This window comes from Triticum urartu, chromosome 1A (assembly GCF_056163025.1).
Source record: "Triticum urartu cultivar PI428250 chromosome 1A, HENAU_Tu73, whole genome shotgun sequence".
Classification (NCBI taxonomy): Eukaryota; Viridiplantae; Streptophyta; class Magnoliopsida; order Poales; family Poaceae; genus Triticum; species Triticum urartu.
This window is the reverse complement of record NC_141873.1, coordinates 94,559,116-94,567,396: the sequence shown is the minus strand read 5'-3', so window position 1 is coordinate 94,567,396 and position 8,281 is coordinate 94,559,116.

The window sequence follows — 8,281 nt, the reverse complement described above, 5'->3', positions numbered from 1 at the left end:
TTCATCAAAAGGAACAAGGTCCTTTGATGGCATGGTTGAGATAGGAACAACATCAATTGGGTTTGCAAACGAGCTTGTCAGTGGCTTCATCTTTTCTGAGCTGAAGAATCTGATGAAGTTGATGCTTTCCTTTTCTTCACAGTTGCATGCTCTGCAGCCTTGGTCTTCTTCTCATCTGATGTAGATGGAAGGATCGGAGTTGGTGTAGGTGCAGGAGGAGCATAGGAATCTGGTTGATTTTCTTCAGGCACAACTGATGCAGTTGCCCTGACTTCTTCATTTTCTTCAGGCACACCACTAGTGGATGCCCTGGCAATTTCTTTAGCGGCTAGAATGCAGTCATCAGCCCTGGAACTTACATTTCTTCAACAGCCTGAAAGTCATCAGTGGAGCTGGCATGTTCTTCAGCTGGCTGAGCAAATGCTTCAGCCTGAGGAATTTCCTGTTGTGATGGAGCTGCAACATTTGAGGTGAACTTCTCAGTCAGTTTAACAAACCTGACCTTGGCTCCTTGCCAATCAGCATAGTAGGCTTTGAAGTCATCGCTGAGGGTTTTGATTTCAGACTGGATTTTTACAAGTTCATCAGTTTTCATAGTGACAACGTTGTTCTTTAGAAATTTCTCCTTATTATATTGCGCTTTCTTGATCTGTCTGGCCTTCTCATATTTCCATTTTTCTTCTTGGATGAAATGGGTCAGCATGTGACTTTGGCTAGGAGTCAACTTGAAATCAGGCATAGGAGTGTTTGGGTCCTTGTGCCAGAGATCAATATAGTCGAGGATCAACCTTGGATCCAAAAGTAGTGGAACATTTGTGCCTTTGGCTCTAGCGGCCCTGACTTGCCTATCTCTGATGATCTCAACAAGTTCTTCATCATCAACTTTGTCTTCTTCAAACGGCACTTGGAAGGTGACCTGCTTCTTCTGAGGACTAGGGCGAGGACCTCGTCCAGCAGTGGCCTTTGTCTTCAGCAGAGAGGGTCCCGTTGAAGAATTGGGTGCAGCTGAGGAACTAGCTGAAGCTCCTGAGGCAATAGAGATGCCTGTAGTCCTTTGGCACGTGGCAAGATGCACAGGTGCAGAGGACATTGTCGGAGCAGCTGAGGACTTTGGAGGAGCTGAGGATTTTGGAGGAGCAGGAGCAGCATGAGGAATTGGCCTTGAGGGCTTTGAAGGTCAAGCACTTGGCTTACGTGCAAGCTTCTTTGCCATAGATTTCTTCGGCTTGACAGAGGCCTCAGTGGCAACATCAGCAGCATCCGAGTCTTCATTGAATTTCCTCACTGCTTCTTTTGCTTGTTTGGCCAACTTGGCCTGGCGCTTGGCCCATTCTTCAGGAAAGTCCTCACCGCGCTTGACGCTGGTGGGATCCGCTTCTTGGCCAGGTGCCAATGGAGGTCTTGAGCATGGAGGGGTAACAGCGAATTTCTTCATGTATTTGGGAGTAACATATCTGTACTCCCTCCACTCTCTAGCCCATATCCTCTCTATCTTCTGAATGCGCACCTTACGCTGATTTTTATCTTCCTCATGAGGTGTGCAGTACCCAGCATAGATGTCATCAGGGATTTCAAACGCTGTGTTGACCTCTGGCTTCTTTCCTCCTTTCTGTGGCTTCTTACCATCAGTCATTTTCTTCAGTTGAGGAATTTGAACAATCGAATTTTCTGAAGATGTATGCATTTTTTCTTCGAGGAACACTACAAATGAGTTAAGTTGATGAGAACCTAGTGATTCAGCAGTGGACATGAGTACTTGTGAACAGAGTATAGTTGCGAGGAATTTGGAGAGGTCATATGCGTTCTCAGAAGGTTTTGTAAAAAGAACAAGTTTGAGGAATTTGATCGGACGAGTCTTGAAGAATTTCACCGAGCGTTCTTAGTCTTAGGTTCCAGAGTTGTACAGATCAGAAATCCACACAATTGAGGAATATTGAAGAGAAATTTGCAGCTTAGAGAAATGAATCAAGAACAGGTGACATGTGAGTTGTTTAGTGTGTGAAGATTTGAAGAAAAACACCTTTGAAGATTTTGTAGATAATCATTTGAATCACAGAGGGCAGTAAAAGTATCTTTTAGTTACACTGAACGAAGAACACGATGAACTGTGAGGTGGAGAAGCGAAGTTCGTCTGTGCAGATCTTCCACGCCCTAAGTCGGCGGAGGAAGACGGCTACGGCGGCGGCGGAGTGAAGATTTTCGAGGCCGGCGCGAGTAAGGCAGCGACGAGGTCGAGGCAGTGAAGCTCTTCCTCATCGGCGACGATGAAGTAGCGACGGCGCTAGGGTTTGAGAAGCTCGAGCTGGAGAAGGAGGTTGAGCGGAGTAAAGGAAGTGAGGAAGGGGAGAGGGGGTATTTATAGCCACGGTGAAAAACTGTTCGCCCGAAGAATTTGGACGAACGTGCCCCTGACCCTTCTCATTCGCATGACATGTGTCACCCACATACTGAGAAGTGGAGATCGTGTTAGATCGTGGGTGAATAGATAAGTATATCGTGGGATGCGGAACGGTTTGAGCGGCAAAGCCGAAAATTTAGATAAGATAGGTTTTAAAGTTCCGTTCGCAATTTCTTCAGCTGACAAGGACACAGTGAAGATTTTGAACGAGTTTCAAATAGAACGCACATGAAGAATTTGTGAATAGATTGGGTTGAGTATAGCATAGAGGGGGAAGGGTCCGATCACATTCACTTAGCAGAAAAGAAACAACTTGAAGAAATAGCCATAAGTGAATCTTGTAGAGGATATAAACTCATATATATATAGCAAATGAAGAAAAATGACGGAAACAGTGAAGACAATGCAAAGTTGAAGAATTTGAACAACTGAGGAATTTCAACTTTTGGTGGTGGCGTGACCCACCGTATAAGAATGATGATTTCAGACACCGTGTACAATTGTCGTAGGGTTCTGAGAATCAAATTCTTCATTAATTTCTTCACACTTAGAGTGTTATTCTTCATTGATTGAAGAAAAACATTTCTTCATGTGTTGCACATCTAAGTCATCAATTTTGCGTAAGTGTTAGGATGAGTGTCCTTTTCAAAGAACATTCGAAGATTCTAAGATATTTAGCTCACACCGCAACTTGCTAAATCTCTTCTCATCCAAGGGCTTTGTGAAGATATCGGCTAGCTGTTCTTCAGTCTTCACATGCTCAATAGAAATGTCGCCCTTCAACACGTGATCACAAAGAAAATTATGATGAATCTGAATGTGCTTTTTCTTTGAGTGTTGAACTAGGTTGTGAGCAATCTTGATGGCACTCTCATTGTCATAGAATAGAGGCACATTCTTCATGTTGACGCTGTAGTCCTTGAGAGTTTGCTTCATCCATAGCAATTGAGCACAGCAAGAACCAGCGGCAATGTACTCAGCTTTAGCAGTAGATAGTGATACACAGTTCTGTTTCTTCGAGGACAAACATACCAAAGATCGTACGAGGAAATGACATGTACCAAATGTTGACTTGCGGTCCACATGATCAACAGCATAGTCAGAGTCAGAATATCCAATGAGATCAAAAGCCGAGCCCTTGGGGTACCATAATCCAAGTGTTGGTGTGTGAGCTAGATATCAAAGAATATGCTTCACAGCCTTATGGTGTGATTCCTTCGGTGTAGCTTGAAATCGGGCACACATGCAAACACTAAGCATAATATCTGGCCTAGATGCACATAAGTACAATAAAGAACCAATCATGGAGCGGTATACCTTATGATCGAAGTCGATACCATTTTCATCAGTGCACAGATGACCATTTGTGGGCATAGGAATTTTGGCGCCTTTGCAATCTTGCATGCCGAATTTCCTCAGTACATCCTTGAGGTATTTCTCCTGAGATATGAATATGCCATTGCGTTGTTGACAAATTTGAAGACCTAAGAAGAATTTCAACTCTCCCATCATAGAAATTTGATATTCTTCACTCATCATATAGGAAAAATCATCACTAAACGTTGGTCAGTACAGCCAAAGATAATATCATCAACATATATTTGGCACACAAACAATTCACCATCATAAGATTTAGTGAAAAGAGTAGGGTCGAGTGAACCGGGTTTGAAGCCTTTCTTGATAAGGAATTCCTTCAAAGTATCATACCACGCCTGTGGGCCTGCTTGAGGCCATAGAGGGCCTTATTGAGTCTGAAGACTTTGTCAGGATTCTTTGGATCTTCAAAACCTGGGGGTTGAGCAACATATACTTCTTCCTCAAGCTTACCATTGAGGAATGCACTTTTAACATCCATTTGATATAAAGTGATATCATGATGGTTAGCATAAGCAAGTAATATGCGAATAGCCTCAAGTCTAGCAACAAGTGCAAAAGTTTCATCGAAATCAATTTCTTCAACCTGTGTGTAGCGTTGAGCTACAAGTCGTGCCTTATTCCTTAACACAAGGCCATTTTCGTCTTGCTTGTTGCGATAGATCCACTTAGTGCCAATGATATTGTGCTTGCGAGGATCTGGACGTTTGACCAGTTCCCAGACGTTGTTGAGCTCGAACTGATGTAATTCTTCTTGCATGGCCTGAATCCACTCAGGATCCAGAAATGCTTCATCTACCTTAGTGGGCTCTGTGATAGAGACAAAAGCATAGTGCCCACAAAAGTTAGATAAATGTGAAGCTTTTGAGCGTGTGAGAGGACCTGGCGCTTTGATGTCATTGATGATCTTTTCAACTTGCACTTCTTTTGCAATGCAAGGATGAGCTGGTTGTCGTTGAGGAATTTGATCAGCATTTTCTTCAGCACCATTTTCTTCAATATTTTCTTTAGGTGCATTAGCTCAACGTTCTTCATGTTTTGGAATGAATTCTTCAGCAGATTCTTCAGCAGGAATGACATCCTCAGTAGCCTAGAACTTGATAGTTTCCTCAAGTGCTGGTTCATCTATCACAGAAGGTAGGTGCTCTCTTTGCGAGCCATTAGTTTCATCGAACCGCACATCTACAGTTTCAACAACCTTGTGAAGAACGTTGTTGAAGACTCTGTAGGTGTGTGAGTCCTTTCCGTAACCAAGCATGAAACCTTCATGTGCTTTTGGTGCAAATTTTGAGTTGTGATGAGGATCTCTAATCCAACATTTAGCACCGAAGACTTTGAAATAACTTACATTGGGTTTCTTGTCAGTGGGGAGTTCATAGGCAGTCTTCTTGAAGAATTTGTGAAGATATACTTTGTTGATGATGTGGCACGCAGTATCAATTTCATCAATCCAGAAACGACGAGGTGTCTTGTATTCATCAAGCATAGTGCGAGCCATCTCAACCCATGACACCATTCTACTAAGGAGTATAAGGAGCAGATAACTCATGAGTAATACCAAGTTCATCAAGATAGTCATCAAGACCAGAATTCTTGAACTCGGTTCCATTGTCACTTTTGATGTGCTTGATCTTCACACCAAAGTTGGTTGAAGCCCTCAAGGAAAAACGTTTGAAGACTTACTGCACTTCATGTTTGTAAGTAACAATGTGTACCCATGTGTATCGAGAGTAATCATCAACAATAACAAAGCCATATAGAGATGCATCATTTGTAACAGCAGAATAATGATTAGGGCCAAAAAGATCCATATGAAGCAATTCAAATGGTCGAGTGGTAGTCATGATTGTCTTTGCTGGATGCTTGGCCTTGGTCATCTTTCCAGCTTCACAGGCTCCGCATAAGCGATCCTTGAGGAATTTGACATTCTCGATGCCAATGACATGCTTCTTCTTCGCAAGCGTCTGCAAATTCCTCATGCCTGCATGACCAAGTCTTCGATGACAGAGCCAGCCTTCTGAAGCTTTTGCAAGTAGGCACACGGCTGGTTGTGGTCCTATAGAGAAATCAACAATATACAAGTCTCCTCTCCTAAAGCCTTCGAAGACTTCGGAATTGTCAGCTTCCATGATCACAACACAACGATACTAGCCAAAGACAACAACCATATCAAGATCGCAAAGCGTTGAGACAGACATGAGGTTGTATCCTAAGGACTCGACAAGCATGACTTTGTCCATGTGTCGATCCTTTGTGACCGCGACCTTACCTAGACCCAATACCTGACTTTTGCCTTTGTCAGCAAAGATGATATGCTTCAGATGCGACGGAGATAATGGAGCATCCATCAATAGATTCTTGTCACCAGTCATGTGATTTGTACATCCACTATCGAGGACCCACTCAGTGGCTTTGGGTTGATCATCCTGCAGATGAATTAGTGCAGCTTACGAACTCATATACTTCATCAGTGAAGAATATGACATCAAATCATCGGATCAATTTCATCAAGCAATAGAACAGATAAAGCAGTATGAGGACATGAGAAATGAAAGTTCATTTCTTCATGGTTAGCCTACGTCCTATCAGGCACACTGAGGTCTCCAGCAAATTCTTCAGACGATTACGTACGTCTGGAGACCTGATCCTGCAGAAGAGATTAGTTCTTTTTCTTCACCACCCACATCTGAAGGGGTGGCAAAGAGTTCATCACTCTGCGAGCTCCATACAAGAAAGGTGGCATAGAAGCTAGTCCATTTCATTTCACATAAGAGGAGTTAAGATAAGCATATGAATAAGCAGAGAAATTCTTCGAGGACTTATGGACATAATAACTAGAAGAATAATGCTCATATTCATAGCCCTTAGCTCTTCCCTGCAAAACAGAGTTTTTAGCACGATGATATTCATATGAGGACTTTGGTCCTTTTGAGGAATTTGGACCATATGAAGAATTTGATCTGGGGCTCCTATTCTGAACAGGTGGTGTCCTGAGGACATTCACTTGAAGACTTTCAAGGCACCTTTTGGGAACCCAGATTTTCTTCATAGGGGAACCGTTCCTGCAGTTAGTGCCAACATATCTAGCAAATACTTCACCATTCTGATTTTTGAACAGTTTACAGTTGGAGTCAAATGACTCATCATCAGAACGAGGAGATCCGCATGCAAATCCTGATAAGTTAGATGGATCAACTGGAGGTCCCTTTGCAGCATCCCATGAGGTTTTGGGGTACTGCTCAGGCTTCCAATATGTACCATTAGCATTGAGTTTCCTCTCAAAGGCAATACCCCCTTTCCTAGGGTTCCTGTTGAGGATATGCTTTTTAAGCACATCACACAGAGTCTGATGCCCTTTGAGGCTTTTGTAGTTGCCTGTCATGTACAATTCCTTCAGCCTTGTATCATCAGTGATACTAGCAATGTCCTCAGATGAGGAATTAGAGATAGCAGAGGCAGGTGAAGAATTTGTAGCATTAGAAGCATTTGAACATTCAGGTGAAGAATTAGCAGATTCATGTTCAATGCATTTCAAACAAGGAGGAACAAATTCTTCCAGAGAAGCGCTGATTTGTTGAGCAAGTAATGAATCGCGCTCCTTCTGAAGATCTTCATAACTCACTCTTAGCTTTTTCAAGATCTTGCTTTCTTTGAAAAAATTCATAAGAAAAGCTTCTCATGATTAGATAAGAGAGTGTTATGATGACCTTGAAGGTTGTCAAACCTAGTCTGAAGTCTCTGAAGATTTTCAGTCAAGGCTTTAGTGCGATCCATTTCTTCACCCAACATATCATCACTTTTGTCTAACATGTTTTGAACCTTTTCAAAAGCCCTTTGTTGTTTTACAGCAATCTTAGCAAGTTTAGAATAGCTGGGCTTGAGGTTTTCATCAGATTCATTCTCACTTGATTCAGAGGAGGTATATTTGAGTACCTTGGCACCCTTTGCCATGAAGCAATAGGTGGGAGCATAGTCATCATTGCCTTCATCAGCCTTGTTGGTGAGGTCATTTTCTTCAATGTTGAAGATAGACTTGCTGACGAATGCAGTAGCGAGGGCTAGGCTCGCCACACCGGATTCGGACTCCTCAGATGCCTCATGTTCCTCATTTTCTTCAGATTCAGCCTTAGAGTCCATTTCCTTGCCAATGAATTCCCGAGCCTTCTTGGAGCTTCTCTTCTTGTGAGATGAAGACTTTGAGGATTTTGATGATGAAGATTTTGAGGATTTCTTCTTTTTCTTCGCATCATCAGAACTGTAATCCTTGTATTTCTTCTTCTTTGATTCCTTTTCCCACCGAGGACAATCTTGAATGTAATGTTTAGGTTTCTTGCATTTGTGACAAAGCCTCTTCTTGTAGTCACTAGATGAGGAATCATTGCTCCTTGAGGGTCTTCCAAAGCGACCACGTCTTGAGAACTTCTGGAATTTATTGACGAGCAGTGCTAACTCATGGCTTAGTTCTTCAGGATCACCAAGGCTGCTACCAGAGTCTTCATCTTCGGACTC